Source organism: Ovis aries, chromosome 3, assembly GCF_016772045.2.
Source record: "Ovis aries strain OAR_USU_Benz2616 breed Rambouillet chromosome 3, ARS-UI_Ramb_v3.0, whole genome shotgun sequence".
Taxonomy (NCBI): domain Eukaryota; kingdom Metazoa; phylum Chordata; class Mammalia; order Artiodactyla; family Bovidae; genus Ovis; species Ovis aries.
In genome coordinates, this window is record NC_056056.1 from 177,791,897 (window position 1) to 177,815,227 (window position 23,331).

The following is a 23,331-nucleotide window of genomic DNA, read 5'->3' on the forward strand; positions in this document are numbered from 1 at the left end:
TCACACCAGCTCTTCTCCACAGCCGAGAAAAAAGCCCAAATCCACCCCCCACAGGGACATTATTTAGATGAAAGAACAATTTCTGCAGCCATCCAGTCCTCAGAGCCTCACCAAGAAATTGAAAAGCAAAGCAATATAAATGTTAATAGAAATTGTCTCTCTGCTCTAACTTAGGCTGCTCTCCCGCAGCCCAACAAAGAGGGAATCAGCCGGCAGAAGGGACAGGAAAACATGGTACTTGGACATACTGAAGCCCAACGGACTTCGGGTCCTGGGAGGAAATGCAATTCCAGGCCAACGGGAATAGAAATTAGGACAAGCGGCTTCTCCTTGGGAACGTCTTCAAGGTGGGAGTCGTGCTCCTACCCTGGGCCCCTGAACACCCATCAACCAGCGCCTAAGAAGTGCAGCCCTGAGTCTGCATGGTAGGAATGAGAAAGTGATTACAGTGCAGTCCCTGTCTGCAAGCTCGACTGAGACAGACAAACTGGTAACTATAGTACAGTGTGAGATAATGCTACTAAGGGTACAGGCGCAAGATGCTAGGTAAGCAAGGAGAGGCGCATTACCTGACCAATGAGACAGGAGAGGAAAGAGGTTCAAGAAAGTCTTCTTACAAGGAAGACCCTGAGGCTGGGTTCTGAAAATGCATTCGAGGCAGCAAAAAGATGAGGCACAAAGACTGGGGACATATCATGGTAGGCTGAGTAATAGTCCCCAAAGATGCCCAGTGCTAATGCCTGGAATTTGTAGATGTTAATTACATGGCAAAAGGGACTTCGTAGGTATGACTAAGATTGTGACATGCAATTATCCTGGAGTATCTGGCTGGATCTGATATAGTCACAAAATCCTTGTAGAGAGGCAGAAAGAGTCAGCATCAGAGAAAAAGTCACTGTACTAACGGAAGCAGGGATTGAAGAAATGCACTTCACAGATGAAGGATGGCGCCACAAGCCAAGAAATGCAGGTGGTCACATGAAGCCAAGAAAGATCAAGGCAATGGGTTCTCCCCCCAGAGCTTCCGGAAGAAACCAGCCCTATGGACACCTTGAGATTATCCAGGAAAGCCTGATGCTGGACTTCAAATCTCTAGAAGTATCAAAGAATAAATTTGTATTATTTCAAGTTGTTAAGTGTGTGGTCATTTGTTAGCGCAGCAAGAAATTAATATACATTATTTAAGGTGCATCTTCACTAACGTTAAAGAAGCATGACAGAAAGATGAAACCAGCTGAGGATGCAAGCCATGGGCCAAAGCATGAGAGGCTTTGTGTACCAGGCTGAACTACCTTCCATGTGAAGCTGCTGCTAACAGATATTAAGTAGGGGAATGAGAGAACAAAATTGCTAAAGCTCTGAATCCTGAAACTTGGAGACCATAACTCTTAGGAATTACCACATGTCTAATTCCCCACTTTACTGACTCGCATTTTTTCTCATGGGCTGTAATGAATTTAGGAAAAGAAGGAATAACCAACTGGTGGGTGTAACTATTTCCAATCCCCTGATTCCATTCAAATGTTTCTGAAGATGCATGCATGGCTATATTTATAGAGCTGCAATCAAGGATGAGCGTGCATGGGCAGGCAGCTGGACTGCACCAAAATTGGGAGTTTTCCCCCAAATTCTGGCCAGATGATTACTATATGTCTTAAAAGGCCATGAGGACTTCCCTAGTGGTCCAGTGGTTAAGAATCCGCCTACCAGTGCAGGGGACACAGATTTGATCCCTGGTCTCGGAAGATTCCACATGCTGCAGAGCAACTAAGCCTGTGCATCACAACTACTGAGCCCAAGCACCCTAGAGCCCATGCTCTGAAACAAGAGAAGAACTTGAGAATGAGAAGCAATAAGAAGCCCATGTACCACAATGAAGAGGAGCTGCCACTTGCCGCAACTAGAGAAAGTCCGTGTGAAGCAACAAAGACTCTGTAGCCAAAAATAAATGAGTTAATAAATTTAAAAAATTAAAAAATAAAAAGGCCATGCAATCAAATAATCAACAGCCCCCTCCCGCACCTTTAGGAAGGGGGAAGGAACCTACACATTGAGCGCTGACTCAGGGCCACAAGTGTGTGAACACCACCTTGGTGGATTCTGAGGATGGGCGATTATCACCCTTCTGGGCACACACTAGGTGCCAGGGGCCCTGCGAGTCTCGTGTGACCAAGCTCCATTCCCTGAGCACAAAGCCCACCAGAGAAACCAGGCACAGGAGACTATCCCTCTGTCCTGCACCCCACAAGCCTCTGCCCAGGGTCTGCACACAGAACAGCCTGACATACACAAATGCAGCAACCATCAGGCTCCCTGCCCCCCAGATCCTCTCTGTGCATCACATTCTCTCCCAACATCCTCCTCCTCTTCCAGCCACACCCTTGGCTGAATGTCAGTTCAGTTCAGTCACTCAGTCGTCTCCAACTCTTTGTGACCCCATGAATTGCACCACGCCAGGCCTCCCTGTCCATCACCAACTCCTGGAGTTCACTCAGACTCACGTCCATCGAGTCGGTGATGCCATCCAGCCATCTCATCCTCTGTTGTCCCCTTCTCCTCCTGCCCCTATCCCTCCCAGCATCAGGGTCTTTTCCAGTGAGCCAACTCTTTGCATGAGGTGGCCAAAGTACTGGAGTTTCAGCTTCAGCATCATTCCCTCCAAAGAAATCCCAGGGCTGATATCCTTCAAAATGGACTGGTTGGATCTCCTTGCAGTCCAAGGGACTCTCAAGAGTCTTCTCCAACACCATAGTTCAAAAGTATCAATTGTTCGGCGCTCAGCTTTCTTCACAGTCCAACTCTCACATCCATACATGACTACTAGAAAAACCATAGCCTTGACTAGATGGACCTTTGTTTGGCAAAGTAATGTCTCTGCTTCTCAATATGCTATCTAGGTTGGTTATGACTTTTCTTCCGAGGAGCAAGCATCTGGCCGAATGCCACTTGCTGCCAAAGGCATTGCCAATGTGGCATCGAAGCAGCCCTGGATCTCAACAAGCTGGCTTTGCTCTGGCACCACCACCCAACCCCTGAGGCCATGGCATAGGCCCAGTTCCAAGGCAGTGCCCTGGCTATGGCCAAAGCAGGAGGACCACGGGGAGCAGTGCTCAACTAACTGAAGAACCAATTCCAAACATCACTAGCCCTCTCAGACCTCAGTTAAAATAGTAAGTCACTGCCTTCAGAGCAGAGCTTGGCTCCTTCCCAAACGGGACACCCCACAATCTGAAGGCCATGTATGCTTCCCAGGCTCTGACATTCCCCACAGCCCCAGAGGGCTCCGTGGTATTAAAACACCCAAGATGCCTGACACCTTTGAGCACATGTGGGGTCTCCTATTTGACCTGCTGGGAAAAAAACTCACCTGCCAATGCAGGAGACATAAAAGATGCGGGTTGGATCCCTGGGTTGGGAAGATCCCCTGGAGGGGGATATGGCAACCCTCTTCAGTATTCTGGCCTGGAGAATCCCATGGACAGAGGAGTCTGGCAGGCTACAGTCGTGAGGTCGCAAAGAGCTGGACACGACTGAAGGGACTCAGCATGCACACATCCAAAGAGCACTGCCACAAAGCCCTCTGGCCGGCTCTGTGCTACCTGGCTCCACCTTTCCTTTAAGAATCTGTATGTGGAGACAGCACATTCCTAGAAAGAGAATTACTGAGTTTAAGGGCAAGAACAATTTATAGTTCTTGGGATGAGCCAGCAGTTTGCTCTCCAAGAAGGATGATGCAGATGTGACCAGCAATCCAGATTGGACAGCCGCTGATGGAGCCCTGGCTTTGTCACAAAACCGAGCTAAGCGCCTCTCTTCTGTCCTCTTTTCAGTGGCCCACAAAGGTCAGTAATTATTGTTTAGGCACTAAGTCGTGTTCTCATTCTCTCGTGACCCCATGGACTATAGCCCGCCAGGCGCCTCTGTCCATGGGATTCTGCAGGCAAGAATACTGGAGAGGGTTGCCATGCGCTCCTCCAGGGCATCTTCCCAATCCAGGGATTTAATGCTCATTTCCTGTTTGGCAGGTGGATTCTTCACCACTGAGCCACCTGGCAACCACAAAGCTCAGTTAGCCCCATTCAGTTGATGTGGAAAGCGAGGTCATAAAATAAAATGATTGGCCCAGATCAATACAGTTCTTTTGAGACAGCACTGGGAGAAGAATCTAAGTCCCAGAATCCTCCAGTTGTGCTGTATCTGCTGAATGACTCAGATCTCTCAGGTTTTCCACATGATGACGAAAACAGCTTTCATTTATTAATGATAACCATAGCCCAGGTTCTAGGCTGGGTGCTTTATTATGTATGCTCTCACATCCATCCAAGTCAGTGAGGCAGCCATAACGATGATGTTGCCTCTGATAAGGCTGGCACCAACCGGCTCTGAATGCTAACATGTGAGGCATTGTGCAAAGCCCTTTACATTCCTCGATTATTTTAACTCTCAACACCTATGAGCGAGTATCTAACAGGACCGGTTTATAGATGAAAAGAGTGAAGCTCAGAAAAGCAACTTCCCTCTAGAGCACCCACAGATTATAAATGGAAAACACATCCATTGGTAAACGAATTTGAACACAGGGCTGTCTCCCAAACCTAATCATTTTGTTGCAATGCTAGACTGCCCCAACAGCCAACATTATCCGGTGGGCGGCAAGGAAGAGGGTTTCTAAAGAAGATGGTGAGAAAAATCAGCATTCCATTTTGCTTCCTCTTGCCCACTATGCACTCGCCGTGTGTAGCTTGATCCATGAAGCGTTTATTTCAACACCATCCGGCTGGCTGCATACAAACGCAGTTCTCTCTCTTCTGAGAGCTGCTTCCCATTATAGCAAAGGAAAGCCACAAGGATTGGTACATATCCTGACACAAGCCTCCAAGGGCTAAGAGGGCCCTTGTCACCAGAGCCTGGAAGAATACAGGAAGGCTCCCTCTCAGGGGCGCCCTCTGCAGTGCAGAGGCAGGAGTAGAAAGTAGCTAACAGGTTTGTGTAAGGGGAACAGCATCAGCCTGGGAAAGAAGTCACAAGTTCAAGTTCCAGCCCTGCCAACAACCCAAAGTGTGACCTGGAGCAAGTCAGTCTTGGCTTCATGGACACTAGCACAATCATTAAACAACACGATGTAATTCTGAACTTCCCTCTGGAGGAACTGAGGGTGATTCTTAGTGAAGAATGACTTAAATTCTTAAAGAAAGGATTCAGCAAATCAAGACAAGATACCTGGGTCCTAGATCATTTGCACAAGTAACCTATCATCTTAGAAGTTCTCGTCCTCAAAATTCACAGGCAAAACCCCATGTATTGGCCCCTTTCCGCCTTAAGGCAGCTACCATCACAGCATCTTCATGATCTTACACCAATTCACATCTTGGTAATACTGCAGATTGAAAACAGTCTAAGAAATAAATCATCATCTCCATCAAATAGACTTCCCTGGTGGCTCAGACAGTAAAGTGTCTGTCTACAACGTGAAGACCTGGGTTTGATCCCTGGGTTGGGAAGATTCCCTGGAGAAGGAAATGGCAACCCACCCCAGTACTCTTGCCTTGAAAATCCCACGGATAGAGGAGCTTGGTGCAGGCTACTATCCATGGGGTCGCAAAGAGTCGGGAACGACTGAGCAACTTCACTTTCACTTTCCATCAAATAAGAATTTTATCATCTCCAAGAGATCCAGAATTGGCACAAGGGATTCCAATGCCAGCTGAATAATGGTATGACTAGTGAAGAAACAGGCGGGAGAAGGGGGAAAAGTCACTCCACTTCCCCGCCTTACTGCCCCAGTACGAGCAGAATGTGCCTTTATCCTTGTCATCCTCCTGCAATGGCTAAAGGGAGACCAGCCCTGCTGTCTGCCACCAGCGCCATAATGGTTTTCTTGTGTGCCTATCAGTAAAATACACAGAATGCCCAGGTGAGAAGGAAAAGCATTCACGCCAACATAACAAAATTCATAAAGTCAAGTTTGGCTTGCCAAAGATGCTCTTTTCATCATAACTTCGGAAGTCTCCAGGTGTTAACAGCTGGGAATGGTTACTGGGTTACTCTTGCTGGGGTTTACAGCCATATTCACAGTGTTCAACCAAGATTTTCCGAGCACACAAGACTCCAGGCATATATGCATCAGCATCCCCAAGCCCAATCTCTCTCCGATTGCTCTAGCTTCCCAGCCAAACCTACTCCGTGCTCTCAGTTCTTTGGAATCAAAGGAACTTAAAAAAAAATCAAGCTGCTTGGGGAAAAAAAGATGTCAATTTGTAAATTCCCTACTTGGCCCTGTCTACCTGTAAAAACACAGAAAAGTCCGGGGGAAGTAAAAGAAGAGGATTTTGTTTCTCTTTTTAGTTTCCAGATGGAGCTGCCTCCCACTGGCTACCCACATACCCAAGAGGCTGAAGGCACTGGTGTGATTTTAGTAGTACTGTGCAGGCCTTAGGCAAGTACCCCCATAAAAATCAACAACAGCGAGCACATCTGAGCAAGCCAGAGAGATAAAAACGAGAGAACCAATGTGTCCTTGGCTCTGAAAATGTCTGCAGCAGCGCCAAGCAGAGACCCATCAGAAGGACATTTGTGCCCACGTGTCAGCCAGACTGAGCCAAGGTCTTTCAGAGGTAAAAACACTCCACCAGGCCGACAAAATCTGGGGGGCTGAGAATGATGTGGCCCCAAATGACACCTGACAGGACCCTTAGGAAAAAGGTCTTTGACCATTTCCCTGGATGGAGAGCTCAACTCATCAGCCACATGGCCTAGAGGAGAAAAAGTGCCTTCAACGGAGCCTGGCACTGCCATGCAACCAGCCTTCCCAGATTGAAGGGAAGTTGTTGACACTCAGAGGAGCTCCCATTAACAAAGGAATCTAGTTAAATGCTCGTACCACCAGGCCCTGAGTCTGTCCACCAGAAGGGGGGCCACAGAAGGTGGCAGCAGTAATGAACGTGTCCACAGAGAGGCCAGCCTGACCCGGTTTCACATGGCTTTGCCAGGATGCCTGCCATGTGCCATGCACCCTGGCCTAGCCATCTGATGGCATGCCTTCTGAGTCATCGTATCTGCTCAGGTGACCGTCATGGTAGTAGGGCTGCCATAACCAAGGCCAAAAGGTGGCTTAAATGGCAGAAATTCGCTTTCTCATAGTTCTGGGGTGTGGAAGTCCTAGATCAAGGTGTCGGTAACGTTGGTTTCCTCCATGGCCTCTCTCCTCGGCTGGCAGACAGCCGTGTTCTCACTGTTCCTTCACATGGTCCTTCTCTGTGCCCCAGTCTCCGCTTCTTGGCGGATTCTTGTTGATGTGATGTACGGCAAAACCAACACAATATGGTAAAGTAATTAACCTCCAATTAAATAAATTTATATTAAAAAAGACAACAGTCATACTGGATTAGGGCAGCCACACTGTCCATACTGGACAACAGTCATACTAGACATGACCTCATTTGATCTCAGTTACCTCTTTTAAGGTCCCGATTGCAAACACAGTCACGTTCCAAGATACTGAGGGTTAGGATTTGAACATAAGAATGGTAAGGGGGACAAGTCAACCCATCAAAATCATTACCATCTATACACCACTGAGGGACGCGAGACACAGAGGAAGCAACTGACTTCTCAAAAGACACACCACGCCCACCTAAGATTCAAACCCTTATTTCCTATTCCCTAACAACACAATCCTTTTGCTCCAAAAGAGTTGCCTCCTCAGACTTCCATGGTAGTCTAATGGTTAAGAAGCTGCCTGCCAATGCAGGGGACATGAGTTCTATCCCTGGGCTGGGAAGTAGGATCCCACACGCCAGGGGGGAACTAAGCCCATGTACCGCAACTACTGAGCTTGCACTCTAGAGCTCAGACTCTGCAACGAGAGAAGCCACCACAGTGAGAAGCCTGTACACAGCAACTAGAGAAAGCCCATGCACAACAATGAAGACCCAGTGCAGCCAAAAATAAATAAACTAATCATTAAAAATAAATAAATAAACAGAAGAGCTGCCTCCACCCAGTGCTCCAGAAGGTGAAGGAGCTTACCAGAGAGCCATGAATCTTAAAAGCGTGCCGCTGGGACTTGCATCCAGGGTCTAGCTAACGCTATCCCCAGTAGCTAATTGCACAGAACACGCCAACACGACTCAGATGAAAACTGCTCTTTGTTGAGTCAGTATCTGCCCATCATCCTAACTCATTCTCCTCTAGTCAGAGTTGTCTAGACACCATGATTGTGCAGCGCTACACACTCGCCATCGCACAGCAAAACTGTTTAAAGAAAAAAAAAAAAACTTCATTGCAGGCCATTCAGTTGTAGAATCATGACAACCCTCAGAAAGTCCCCATTTGATTGATGCTTGTTCTCTAAATTGGATTTCATGCTTCCTAAGAGCCTCGTGATGGTGCCCAGCAGAAAACCTCACATGTAGTAGACAGCTGATAAGTATTTGCCAAACGGGTGAATGTATGTAGGAATGGCTGGAGTAGTCAAGGCAACCAGCTTTAAATTCCATGATCTGATGCAGGACGTGCCACTTGATTGCTGCTTCATGGGTGAGGACTGTATCAGACCCAAACCAGTGCCTCTCCCTCCTGCTGCGTATCTTCCTCCGCCCAGTCAGCGCGGCAGGGCAGCGTCACCAACGGAAACGGAAGTGCCCTCGAGGATAACAGCCCTTACCCAGGTTCAGCGCGGAGAGTCCAGGGACCAGTGAAACTTTTCCCTTAGAGTTAATCCCAACACTAACTTGCTGTTCTTTCTTCTCTTGCCAGACCCTTACTGGGTGGAAAGAAAGAAGGGAAGTCTCACAGTCATTATCTGACCCCACTGTCCCTGTGATCTACGCTCCTTTGTGGAAAATGCCATTGTCATTCAAGGAATGTGTTTGAGTGATTCTATAAGCAAAGAGTTACCGCGAGCAGTTTCCAAAGAAAGCATTTACCAAAGAAGCAAAAGACGATACAACTCAAGGCATTTACAAGTAATTAAAGGAAATAAAAAATACAAGAATGCAGAATGGTATAATGCAAATTATATTAACACATGTTTATTTTTTGAAGAATACTCAGGGACCAGTGGATAGCTAGGATTTTAGAGGCTTTTTGAAGAGAAGAGACTGTGGATCAGTAGATCAAAGAATTAAATAGGAAACTCAAACTGGAAACTTTGGCCTTGATGACAGGAAATAGCTAGGTCTGGGTCTAACGGATGACCATGAGCATAGACTGACCAGGGTGGTAAGCAAGTTAGAAAGAACAGCGGCTTAAATTAAAGGCCCAGAAGCTATATCACATGTCATGGAAAAAGGGAGAAAAAGGAGGTGGGGTGGTCTGGAGAAGGAAGATGGAGCTGACAACCACAGGGTGTAGGAGGTTCCTGGGGGGCCATAAGTGATCCTTTCAGCTGAGGCATTTAGACTGGATACAATGGGCATCCGAAAGCCATTCCATTATCCTGAGCAGAGGAACAAAATTATGTAGGAGGTTTCTGAGGAATTGATAGCATTCCAACTGCACTGCTTTGATTGGAGTCAAATGAATCAAAGAAGTGACCCTCAATGGCAGGCATGATGATTCGAGGGTGGTGAGGAGGACCCATGCATTAGAGAAAGAAAGAGCAAAGTTCCTGAAAACAAGGGACACATTTCAACAGGAAGTTATTCCTTCAATGATAGGGCACTAGAGCGGAATATAAGTGTTGTATGACGTTTTTCTCAAAAGACCAGTTATAAATTTTAGAGATTTCCAAAGCAGCAATCATGGACTGGAAAAAGAGCTCTAAGAGCAAATTGTTCCAAACCCTTATTTTAGGGAGTCATTCATTCTTCACTTATTGAGCCCACACTGTGTATGAGGCACCATGCTAGGCACAGAGCAGGCATGAGTGTGCCAGATATTACAAGAGAGGTAAGGGAAGCGAAAAAGTCAAAGTGTTAGTCACTCAGTCCTGTCCGACTCTTTGCAACCCCATGGACTGTAGCCCACCGTGCCCCTCTGTCCATGGGATTTTTCAGGCAAGAATACTGGAGTAGGTAGCCATTCCCTTCTCCAAGGGACCTTTCTGACCTAGGGATCGAACCCAGGTCTCCTGCATTGCAGGCAGACTCTTTATTGTCGGAGCCACCAGGGAAGCCCAAGAAACACCCGACTCCAAATTTGTTCCTCAGAGATGCGGCAGTTTCACACGGTGAATGAGTGGAGCCAAGGCCGAAGAGAGAAGAGGGTCTGTGCTAAGGCGGAAGGACAGAGCGTGGCCTCAGGGCCAGCAAATTTGTCAACTGCCGGAGCCGAGGGACAGAGAGACAGAGGACAGAGAAATGAAGGACAGAGAGAAGAAGGGACGGAAGAACGTAGCTTTCCAAGAGAGGAGGAAACAGACTCCAAGAGCAGACTGCACTGATCCCTGTCAAGCCTTCTCACCCTGTGATGTGAGACTCTGCTATACTCAGCCTCAGTTCAAATTCTTCATACGTGCATTTAAATGTGTCCTAAAATACTACACGGAGTAGAAGTCTGAGGAATGCTCTGGAAACCAGGAAAAGGGTTGATGATCTTACTGGAGAGAAGGAAGGTAAGTTGCCCACAGCAGACTGATCCATATGGCATGTGCCATTCAGAAAAAATAAGCGTTGCCTCCAGCCAAACGATATGAGCGGAAATACCCAAGCCCAGACAGACAGAAAAGAGCACAGAGGCGGGGAAAGCGAGGAGAGATGTGGGGTTTATATAAAAGTTGTTTCTTCCAGATTTCACAAAATGAAGAGAAGAGTTCCTGCTAGCTGCATATTTAGTGCTGTGCCATTTTATAGATGAGGAAATTGAGTCCCAGGGAAGTAGAGTAACCTGTCACAATTGCCCAACCATTAGACGCTAATGCCAAGATTCAACCCCATATAGTTTGCCTCCAGACAGCTTCAATCACTCCTGCTACCCAAAGTAACCACCTTGGGGGGTGAAGAACAAGATGGCGGATGCCACTTTGGTAGCTGGAACGACTTGGGAGGGAAGCCAGGAACTCGGATGCCAGGCCTTGTTCCAGGAAGGATGTCAGTCTCAGTTGGAGAAATGGTCCTTTCCTGAGCATCTAAGCTGTCTCGAGGCAGGCAGCATCAGTTGGTTCATGGGACCTGAGGTCTTCAAGGGGAGTGTTCACTAAGGCCAGGGACTCACTGGCTATGAGACACAGCAGAATGAAAGCCCAACTACTGGGCAACTAGGTAAGCCACACACTCCATTCCATCACTGATGGAAAACCATCAGGAAATCTCAACATGGCTCCAGGGTAGTCAAGACACAGAAGGAACAGGGAGAGAACTGGAGGAAATGAAAAGGAGTTAGAGTCACAGCAACAGAGAAAAAGAAGGACAGCGAGCTGGAAGGATGGAGGGAGAGGAGAATGGAGAGGTGAATGAAGAGATGGAGAGAGGGAAGGAGGGATAAAGAGAAGGGTGGAGGGGTGCACACAGGGATGAAGGATAAAGGGAGAGAATGTGTGTGTGTTGCGTGTGTGTGCATACACATGTGGGTGTCACGCATCCTAATGAGGGCAGCAACAACACCTAGTGATATACCAGTTTTATTTTTTAAAAGGAAGAAAAGGCAACAACGGGGAAGAAGGACCAGTGACCTTGGCCCCAACATTACTCAACAGCCTCAACCAGAATCAAGTTTAAATTACGTTCCCATGGCACAGACGCTAGTGCCTTCAGAAGTTTGCCATGCATAGCAGTCCTCACAGAGGTGTGTTATAAATATTTGGCGATGGTGACAAGGACAGCTACTAATTTACAGTCACCTAAGCTGCCCATCTCCATGGCTTTGTTTTGTGTTTGTCCTCAAAAATCTCCCCTTTATGAACCTCTCCATCTTGAGAGCAAAATCACATATACTTAAGGGATCAGTGAATCTTGGAGCTTCAATTTCTTATAATTAATTAGTTTTATTTAAAGAAGAGGGAGGTGATATATATATATACACATATATACATACATACATATATGTATCTACAGACCAAGGAAAATGGATACAATTTAGAGAACAATTATGCATAAGAGTCCCAGGAGGTTCTGCTGTTCAGATGATCATTAAAGAAATGGATGGAGTTGGTTTTAAAAAATTTCCAGCTCCCCCTGCCTCCCCTGAATTGGATAAAGAAAAAAGAGAGGGTTATCTCTACTTCCTTCTGGAACCACATTAAAATGTATCCCCAGACAGCCTTTCGCTAAGAACCTCCCACCTTGGCTGCTCCTCAAGGATATAAATTCAGGGCACCATCTCTGGCTTTCGGAAGCACATCAATTACAGTTCGGGGTTCAGTTCGTGGTTTATTTTTCAACACAACAGCCAGCACACACGTGGCTGGACACAGAAAACCAGGTTTTGACACTCTATTTAATCTGACAGTTCCTTAATTATCTAGTTGGTGGTTTTGTTTTAGGCTCCCCCAACTCCAGGTATAAATTTCTTAAGTTATAAATGATGAATCCCTGTATTTACTCTTCTTCAATAGTCTGGATTAAAAATCAGCCCCCACCAGTCAATAAGGATAAACCAGGCCATCTAGCAGACTGGTCCAGGAACTGGGGACTGCTTCCTGCCTTTCTACTGAGCTGGCTAAGACAGGTGGAAGGATAGTGGGAACTACAGCGGTGTCACGATGTCGCTATGGTGATTGACGGGCCAGAGATGGACTTTCTACTCTGCCATTTGACCACGTGACTCCAGAGGAATGAAAAGTTGATCTCTGCCTGGAAAGATTAAACTGTCTGCTCTGGGGTCAGATAAACCACTTCAAATCTTGACTTCTTTGTGCACTCTTGAGCACAGCCCTTCCCTCATTAAGCCTGTGGCCTCACCTGTAAACCAGGGGAAGGAATTACGCCTGCTTCATAGGATCAGATGGGCAAAGTCAAAATTGAGATAAAAGATACCACACTGGAGGCACAGGCATAAAGAACAGACTGTGGACACAGTGGGGGAAGGAGAGGGCGGGGTGAACTGAGAGAGCAGCATGGAAACATGTACATTGCCATATGTAAAAGAGACAGCCAGTGGGAACCTGCTGTATGAAGCAGGGAGCTCAACCCCCTGCTCTGTGACAACCTGGGGTCGGGCGGGGTGGGGGCTGAGGTGGCAGGGAGGTTCAAGTGGGAGGGCGTATATGTATGTATACCTATGGCTGATTCATGCTGGCGTATGGCAGAAGCCAATACTGTGAAGCAGTTAAACTTATTTATTTTTTTAAAGACACCACATTGGAGATACAGACCGTAAGCACTGCTTTGATCATATAAGTGCTCAATGGAGTATTGTAATACAAATGCACCTGAGTAACAAACCAATCGCAAGAAAAACAAAAGGAATTTAAAAAAAAATCTGCGGTGTCCAGGTAAAATGGAACATGACATCATCCCACCTTGCTACCCATAGTGCCTCACATGCACCCATCACTGGCCCCTCTAAGACCAGCCAGCCAAACACAGTTCTCTGACCCATTTAAACCTCACGCTGCCAGTGGGGCACCCTGAATTCCTATGTGAGCCACCTCAGGTTCTGGAAGGATTCAGGGTGGCCATCTCACGTGTCCTGAACATTAGGCTCTGAGGATGCAGAGGTGGCCCCAGGGAGACATCCTGGGATGATCCTATCAGAACAAGCAGAGGAGAGAAGGGGAAGGAGGGTGGAAGGTGGTGGAGGGAGGGAATTAGCCTCTCAATGTCTCACTTATCTCATCACCATGCCCTGCTGAGTCTGGGCGGCTCAGCCCATTGCTCAGATGGAAAAAGTGAGGCTAGATAGATTAATTTATTCATCCAACATCCTCTTGTCTACCTCCTCGTTTGGGAATGTCAACTTAGCTCTGAAGTCCTCCAAGATCCCCCTGGCTCATCCAAGGCCATCCTCTGGAATTCAAGTACAAGCCATCCCCAACTTACGTCCTCAGGAGACATGCTGCCAGAAGGGCTTGCATACAAGCAGGGGTGGGAGAAATGAGGTCCACAACACAGAGAGAAGGGAGCATGGATGGAAGCAGGGGTACCTGAAAGTCATGCTCAACTGGTGGGAACCCTTGCCTTCCACTCTCTTCGTGTTTTCCATTAGCTTGGAGATTCCCTGGTGGCTCAGACAGTAAAGAATCTGCCTGGAGTGAAGGAGACCTGGATTTGATCCCTGGATCAGGAAGATCCCCGGAGGAGGAAATGGCAACCCATTCTAGTGTTCTTGCCTGGAGAGTCCCATGGACAGAGGAGCCTGGCAAGATACAGTCCATAGGGTCTCAAAGAGTCAAACACAACCGAGTGTTTAACACTCTCACTTTGGGCTAGAAAGAATTGGAACTGGGCTGTTCCTCTGAGATCCTCATTTTCCACAATCAGAAACTGGAGTCCAGGAAAAGCAAGAACTGGGCAGCAAGTTCCTGGCCAGGTGAGGACTAGAACCCAGGGTACCTACCTATCACCCACATCTTTCCATCAACATGAGCCACTCCACCAACCACAGAGCCCTCCCCACTCCTCCTTCAGAAGTGCCACAGATCCTTTGCCATCTGTTTAAGTGAATATTCACTTAAAGGGTATATCAATAATCACATAAAGGGTAATCAATATCAGGGTAATTACTTAAAGCATATATAAATATCACAGTAACAGCTGGGCGATTACCTAGTCCGCAAGTGATCTCTCCAAGCCAGCTGTGCTCTGTCCCCACACTACAAGTGGCCCTTTGGTGGAATGCAAAGCTACCATTCTTCCACGGTTCCTCTACCAACTAGAACAGTAGCTCCCAAACGTCAGTGGACATCACAGTCACCTTGAGGTCTGGCTAAAATATAAGAATGCAGGGCCCCACACCACCAAGGCACCTGTTGCAGTAGGTCTGGAGGGGAGTCCAAGAATTTGCATTTCAAACAAGTTGTAGGTTCAGAAATTCCCTCTGCCAAATTCCCCCGTCCAGTGACACGTGGCCAAGAATCGCAAATCAGAGCCCCCATCTACGACGCCAGTGGCATCAGACACACCTGACTAAAGTCATTCTGCTTTCAGACACAGCTCAGACCTCTCCTGAGACCACAGACAAATGTCACTGAGCAAGGGACCCCTGTACTGACATCCTGTGGGTCCCAGCTGGCAGGAGGCTTTCTTTTCAGTGCTCTGAAACCAACACTAAAAAAAAAAAAGAACAAACAACTCTCTAAGGAGTTACAAACCATCCACAATTTATTTAATGTTGAGTTAATTCTCCATCACTAACTACTAATTCCAATTTCATGTTTCCCTCTAGATAAATTGTTCCAACCCTTTGCACAATCTGTGACCAAATTTCTACCTCATCCCATATGCTGAAGAATGATTCAGATAGGTAGCCCTCACTTTGCAAAACAGAGGTACGTCTTCACATCTATTTCCATAAAGTCACTCCTATGCCCTTAGGCTGCCAGATTGAGGAGAAAAATACAGGATACCCAGTCAGATTTGAATTTCAGATGAACTATATAAGATTTTTTTTTAAAAATATAAGCATGTCCCATGAAACATCTGGGATGTACTTATAGTAAAAATTGTTAAACATTTATCTGAAATTCAGATTTAATAAAGATTCTTGTGCTCTGCGGACTTCCCGGGTGGCTCCGTGGTAAAGAATCCACCTGCCAATGCAGGAGACACAGGATTGATTCCTGGGTCGGGAAGATCCCCTGGAGAAAAAAATGTCAACCCACTCCAGCATTCTTGCCAGGGAAATCCCATGGACAGAGGAGCCTGGGCTACAGTCCGTGGGGTCGCAGAGAGTCAGATACACCTTGGTGATTGAGCAGCAGCAGCAGCAGCTTGTGCTCTGAGATGACACAGAAGGGTGTGATTGGGGGCAGAAGAGGAACTCTCAAGAAGGAGGGGACAGATGTATACACATAGCTGATTCCCACTGTTGTACAGCAGAAACTAACACAATATGATAAAGCAATTATACTCCAATTAAAAAAAGAGAGAGCCTTGTATTTTAACGGACACTGCTACTATACCTGTGCACTCATTCAAAAGATATATATTAAACCTCGACTATGTGTTACTTGCTACAAGGCAAATAGGCAGGGGTGTAAGGGAAATGTTTAAAAAGTGGTTGTTAGGGCGGGGATAATTTTCAGTATTTTCTGAGACTTGTATTTCCTGCAACCAGCTTGTAAAATATGAGGAGACCACAGGTCAGCAGAGAAGCCCCCCCAGAGCAACAAGATCATTGAGCCATGCCACCGATGGCAACAACTGCCTCTCTCCATGATTATACATCAAGACAAGTACACTTCTTCTGGATAATGTACATTTTTTCCTTCATTTTTTTTAAGGGGAGAGTGGGATGAACTGGGAGATTAGGTTTGACATAAAGACACTGCCATGTGTAAAAGAAATAGCTAGTGGGAATAGCAGTGCAGCGCAGGGAACTCAGCTTGGTGCTCCGCGATGACCTGGAAGGGTGGGACGGGAGCAGGGTGGGAGGGAGATCCGAGAGGGAGGAATACATGCATACAGATAGCTGATTCACTTCAGCTGTATAGCAGAAACCAACAATGTTGTAAAGCAATTGCAATCCAATTAAAGAAAAAGACAAATACACCCTTACCTAAGACACTGTTAGTTGGTTTTTCTGCTGCTAATACCAAAATGATTCCCAATGGATACACAAAAGATACTCCTCTTTGCTATGTATGTTATCTTCTGTCTCTCCAAGTGGACCAAAAATTGTTTCTGTTGAAGAGTCATGTTGCTGGATCTCTTCTTTCCTCCCTTTCATCACTCATCCTCCTACCTACCCACCCATCACACACAACGCGCTGTGCTGTGTTTCGTCCCTCAGCGGTGTAGTCGTGGCTGACTCTTTGTGACCCCACGGACTACATAGCCCACCAGGCTCCTCTGTCCATGGAGACTCTCCAGGCAAGAATACTGGAGTGGGTTGCCATGCTCTACTCCAGGGGATCTTCCCAACCCTGGGGTCGAACCCAGGTCTCCTGCATTGTAGGCGGATTCTTTATTGTCTGAGCCACCAGGGATACACAATGGGTATCACCTTGTCTTTTTATTCAGTTGTAACACCCAACAGAGCAATGCTCTAGGGCTGTGGGGAGATATCCCAACTAGTGCCTCTAATGGACTCTGAGAGTCAATCACCAATGTTTACCATCAAAAGCCTCTCTAAAAGAGTACTTTGTAAATCTGCCCCTAGGGTCTGCCATAGAGTCCCAGCTTTTTTCCTTCTAGTACTGATAATCCCTGGACTCTCTCCTCACCTACTCAGTATATTTCCTTAAGGCCAGATTACAACCCTGTAGATCCATTCCAGGACACTAATAAATCCACTCCAGGACACTCCAGTACCCACAGTGGGGCAGGAGAGCTCCCAGACAGAGGTTATCTGAGAAGGCTGGTGACCCAACAGATTCTTCCTCTGTAAACCATCCCAAGCACTAGTGATTGTGCTTAAGAAACCAACTGGCACTTATTTATCTCTCTGGTGCAACAAATGGCAAAGGAAACTTAATGCATGAAGGATAAAGGTTACCACAACCATACATGAAACCACTTAACCAACTACAGCCTAAAATTTCATTTCAATGTACTCTTCTGAAGCCGCTTTGTCCCAAAGGGTCAGGCTGTCCATCCCTGTTTCAGCCCTCCTGGGCTGGGCCTTCCCACGCATTGCCACCATTACTTTCCATCTCTGAGACATCCTTCTATTTGTCATCACTCTGCTTTTGTTCCTTCCACCTCAGCTCTAAAGCTTCTCTCTTTCTAGCCTCTAGGTTCCTGCAATACTTTGACATAAAAGCCACAAATAAAATAATAAAATAAAAGCTCCATCACAATACTGAAGAGTAGACAACCATTTCTGTTGCACTGCTGACAACTTTGGGTACTGTCTTTACTGCTCTTTCAATCAAGCCAAATGGGCTGCTATTCTTTATCAGTTCACAGTCCCTTATTAGCACATTGACTGTTTCTACAGAGAAAATGTCCAAGGATGTCCATACCCTGAGGTATCGATCAAGAGGCAGACCATAACAAATCCCCACCTTTCTGCTTCAAGGATTCTAGGCTAAGTGTAGTCCATTAGAACCACAGCTGGCTCACCAAGACCATGCTGTGCAGAGCCAAATCAGATGCTGGGGGTAAATTTAAGACAGTGGATAATTTATGAAGGGAGCAAGGTGGAAAAATTGGAAGGCACAGAACGAGGCTAAGAAAACAGACAAGAGGCTCTCTAGAGGAAATCTGTTCACACTGAGGATAATTAATTAACATGTTGATGGGACTCCCCAAGGCAATCACGGAAGCTGCAGCCACGGTTATTTTAATAGACTTAGATTCCTATTGGATGGACGCAACATAAGTCAATACAAGAGCTTCCCGGCCACATGGTCAATGGGCTGAGTGTTCTCCTTTCTGATCCATGATTATTCTACTGAGAAATGAAGTGGTCACCCTACCAACTCCAAGTTACTGTCATTTTTAGCTTCAAACAGACTGAGACTGCACATTTAGAGGGAAACATCTTACTTGAATGGCCTGGACAGGTCTGTCATGTCTGTGTGTCCCACCACAACCCCACTCTCCCTTATACTGATCACACCAGCCAGGGATGCCCGATCCGAGGTGGTGACCAGGCAGGGGGGAGGGTGGTTCAACCAGCAGTGCAGAGCCAAATGTATTGATTATCCTGGAAATTTGACAGAAGGCACAAAAACAAGTTCTCACGGATGGTAAGTGTCTAAGCTGACAGGCATTTACAGCTGGGGCTGGAAGACCACCCAGCGTCATGCAAAAGATGAAAGAACAGAGGGAGCTGGACAGGTGAACGGGGAAGGAACACAGCTGGTGAACAAAGAAACCAAGGAGAGCACACGGGGTGGAGGACAGAGAGAAAACAAGAGAATCAGAGGGAAAAGAGGGAGAGACAGAGACAGAACTGGACAGTCCCCCTACATCCTAGAAGAAAGAGCCTTGATTCCAAAATTTTCAGGTGAAAACCGAGCTTTCCCTTCCTGCTCCTGGGTGTTTGGGCACATACCCAAGTGTCATAAATAAGACAGCCATCCCCCTCTTCGAGCAGATCAGTATGTCTTGCAACTTAAATATGGAAGAGTAGAACTGGCATCCACACGAAGACACAGATGTGTATAACGGACTTTTTGGACTCAGAGGGAGAGGGAGAGGGTGGGATGATTTGGGAGAATGGCATTCTAACATGTATACTATCATGTAAGAATTGAATTGCCAGTCTATGTCTGACATAGGATACAGCATGCTTGGGGCTGGTGCATGGGGATGACCCAGAGAGATGTTATGGGGAGGGAGGTGGGAGGGGGTTCATGTTTGGGAACGCATGTAAGAATTAAAGATTTTAAAATTTAAAAAATAAAAAACTAAAAAAAAAAAAAAAAAGAAATCCTCTTCCTGAAATAAGTACAAAGGTTACTGCCCTTTTAAAGTCAAAACGTGCCTCCATCAAACAAACATTTGGTTGAGCATCTTTGTATGTCTATGACCTTGTACGTAGTGTTGGGTTAGCAAAATGAATCAACACACAGCTGGTACCCACCCACAGAGTGCGGAAAACAGAAGGGAGATGACCAAGCACACACAATTATGAGCCAGTCTGGTGAGTGCTATTTATAACCGGTGTTAGCAAGGGGGCATGTAGAAACACAGAGCTTCTGCCAGGCAGGGGACAGGTGGGCGTTGGTTGAGAAAGTCACCCTGAAAGAAGCAATGTCTGAGAATCAACAAGGAGAGGAGAGAAGGGCATTCCAGGCAGCCTGGCTCCATTGGGTGCTAGAGCTGGCTCCTGACTGGTGGGAGAATTTACACTACAGAAATGGGCAAATGCCACCCATCAGAGCCTTTTAAAAATCCCTCTTTTCTGAGAATTGGTATACTAGTGCACATGTGAGGCCCAAGGCTGGAGAGGACAGTCTATGGTTATACAAGGTTGACATGTAAGATGTCAGAGAAGGAAATGGCCAGAGATGCAAGGTGGGCAGTGGCTACTCTGAACAGATCCAGAAATCTACACTGTCTTACGCCACTGTGGGGCAGGGTGATGGGAGGTAAGTCTGGCTGCAGAGTAGAAGATGGGTGCTAATAAACACTGAAGTGACTGAAGCTAGAGGGCCATCGGAAGCAGAGCTTGGTCCTCCTGGACTGCCATCCCCATGCAGAGCCCTGGCTCAGCTCTGGGAGGGCAATTCCTGGGTTCCTAGTGCCTATGGTATACCTGAAGGCTTGGAAGGAAGCCACAAATTCAAACCAGTAAAGGCAAGTCAGATTTTGATGGAGGGACTTCCCTAGAGGTCCCGTGGTTAATACTCCACAGTTCCAATGCAGGGGGCATGAGTTTGGTCCCTGGTCAGGGAACCAAGATTTCACATGACACACAGTGCAGGCAAAAAGGAAAAAAAAATTACGGAAAACAAAACCAAAGCCAGAGGCAGAAGGAAGTAGGATTCAGCAGTGCAGTGTCAACTAAACAACATAACTGGGCTTCATTATTTGCAACCACTTGCATGATTCAAATTTTTAAGTCAAAGTGAGTTTGGAATTAGGTGTAGGGCAAAGAGTGCTGAACTTGGAGCCACTGGCTCTAGATTGAAATCTTGGTTCTCCAGGTTTGCGACTTTGGGCAAGTCACTGAACAACAACAAAATGTGTATTCCTTCTGAATTTCAGTTGTCTCATTCAGAGAATGTGGACAGAAATACCTGTCTTCTCAGCTTTATTATGAAAACCGCATGAGAATCTGAATAGGCGAGTCTCTTCTAAGCACTGAGTTAGCCAAAAAGTTGGTTGGGTTTCTTGTACCATCTTACAAACACCCAAACAAACCTTTTGGCCAACCCAATACAATACTCGACAATTATGGGAGGTTGATCATAAACTTAGAAGTTCCTCACTTAACTTAAATGTCTGGGTGAATTGAGGCAAACAGTAAGAAGGGATACAAAGGCATGAGCACAAAGAAGAAATGCACTAAACCTTTTCATGAAGTGCCCTGAAGGGATGTCTTAAGCCAAATCTAGACTCCCAATCGAAGGGCATTGTGAAAACTCAGCAGATGAGACTAGGGCAGCCAGAGGATGAGCATGAGCACTGCCCCTTTAACACGGACTGGTCAGTGCAGCCTAAAGGTACAGTAGTAAGACTACAAGTGGTTTAAGAATAAACAGGCTTCTCTTCTCACAGAAGCTCCAGAACTCATACCACCTCTCCCCATAGAACTCTGACATGGTCTGAGCAGTTATTTTCCTTGGTGCCAACTGGGAACAGAAAAGCCTTGTGCACAACCCCAACTCCATTTCCTTTTTTAAAAGTGATTCCAGTAGTTCAGACCGTGCTTCCGCTGCAGAGGGCACAGCTTCGACTCCTGGTTGGGGGAACTAACCACATGTAGCCAAAACAATAAAAATTTTAAATAAAAAAATAAATAAAAGGAATAAAAGGAGGCAGAAGGCAAGGTCAGATAGAAAGTGATAGTGAAGTCGCTCAGTCGTGTCCGACTCTTTGCGACCCGTGGACTGTAGCCCGCCAGGCTCCTCCGTCCATGGGATTCTCCAGGCAAGAATACGGGAGTGGGTTGCCATTTCCTTCTCCAGGGGATCTTCCCGGCCCAGGGATTGAACCCGGGTCTCCCACATTGCAGGCAGACGTTTTAACCTCTGCACCACCAGGGAAGCCCAGATAAAAGGTAACAAAGGCTTATTCAAACAACACAGTTTCCTGCTTTAGAAATGGAGTGACTCTGATACATCAGGTGAAGAAGGCTGAACATACCAAGAGAAGAAGAGTCAAAGGAGGCTTAGTGGAGAGAAAAGCGTGGGCGAGGGACAGGGTCGGGGGAGAAGGGAACAGGAGGGATGCTGAGCGAGAGCCATAGAGGGCAGCAAAGGGGACATGCACAAGGAAACAGGCTGGGGAACCAGAGGTGTGTGGGTGATGGAGCCCACCAGGGCGACGGGCGGATTCTGCACAGGATGCTGAGTGCAAGACGAGTTGGAGGAGTGATGATGACAAAATGCATGTTTTTATTTCCTCCTGAAAATTCCACATGCTTTAGACGAAAAGGATGGCAATATCCTTCTTGCATGTTAGGGATGAGCAAAGCAGACAGCACAGCAAAGGTCCAGGGACGAAGGGCCCAAAATATGGAGACAAGACTCATGATGCTGTGGGTCAGAGGTGAGACCCTGGGGCTGTCAGATACAGTTCTACAAGGGTCGCCCTCCATGCCCTCATCTGTACGCCCAGGTGGGCTCGTTAACCAGGAGAAAATTATCTCGAGATAGAGAGGAAAGGATTGCCATAACATGGACTTGACCTTGTGAAAGTCAAAGTCGCTCAGTCATGTCCAACTCTTCATGACCCCTTGGACTATACAGTCCATGGAATTCTCCAGGCCAGAATACTACAGTGGGTAGGCTTTCCCTTCTCCAGGGGATCTTCCCAACCCAGGGATTGAACCCAGGTCTCCCACATTGTAGGCTGATTCTTTGCCACCTGAGCCATAAGGGAAGCCCAAGAATACTAGAGTGGGTAGTCTATCCTTTCTCCAGTGGATCTTCCTGACCCAGGAATCCAACCGGGGTCTCCTGCACTGCAGCCAGATTCTTTACCAACTGAGCTATTAGGGAAGCCTTGGACTTGACCTTAGTGAGAGTTTTAAATAGGTACTGACTCCGCCAGCACCCAGCTCATGGTAGGAGAAGCCCATCCCTCCCAGGAAAGGGTGAACAAAGGTTCTGCACAATCTTGGCAACTTTGTATTAACACAGAGTCTGTCTTTCTTTAAAGTGAAGTATAATTTACAATGTTGTGTTAGTTTCAAGTGTACAGCAAAATGATTCAGTTACACACACATATATATTATTTTTCAGACTTTTTTCTATTATAGATTATCACAAGATATTGAGCATAGTTTTCTGGGCCATACAGCAGGTCCTCGCTTATTTTATATATAGTAGTGTGAATCTGTTAATTCCAAACTTCTAATTTATCCCCCATCCCCACTATCCCCTCTGGTAACCCTAAGACTGTTTACAATGTCTGTGAGTCTATTTGCTTTGTGAGTTTGCTTGTATCATCTTTTTAGATTCCACAGACAAGAGATTTCATCTGATATTTGTCTTTCTTAACACAGAGTCACCTTAACATCTCCTTTCTTAAGCGAGAACCCGTCCACCTGTCCGTCCATCCATCTGTTCATCCATTTATCACCCACTGGCTATTACTGAGCATGCAGGACATGCCAGGCACTCTTCTGGACACTGAATAAGATGGACAAACGGCCGGTCCTCAGGACACTCAC

General features: G+C 46.6%; 1 protein-coding gene across 5 annotated transcripts in view; it reads right to left on the reverse strand.

Moving 5' to 3' along the window:
- LARGE1 (LARGE xylosyl- and glucuronyltransferase 1) overlaps positions 1-23,331 on the reverse strand; it is a 621,285-nt gene that overhangs the window by 391,986 nt on the left and 205,968 nt on the right. The window lies entirely within an intron of this gene.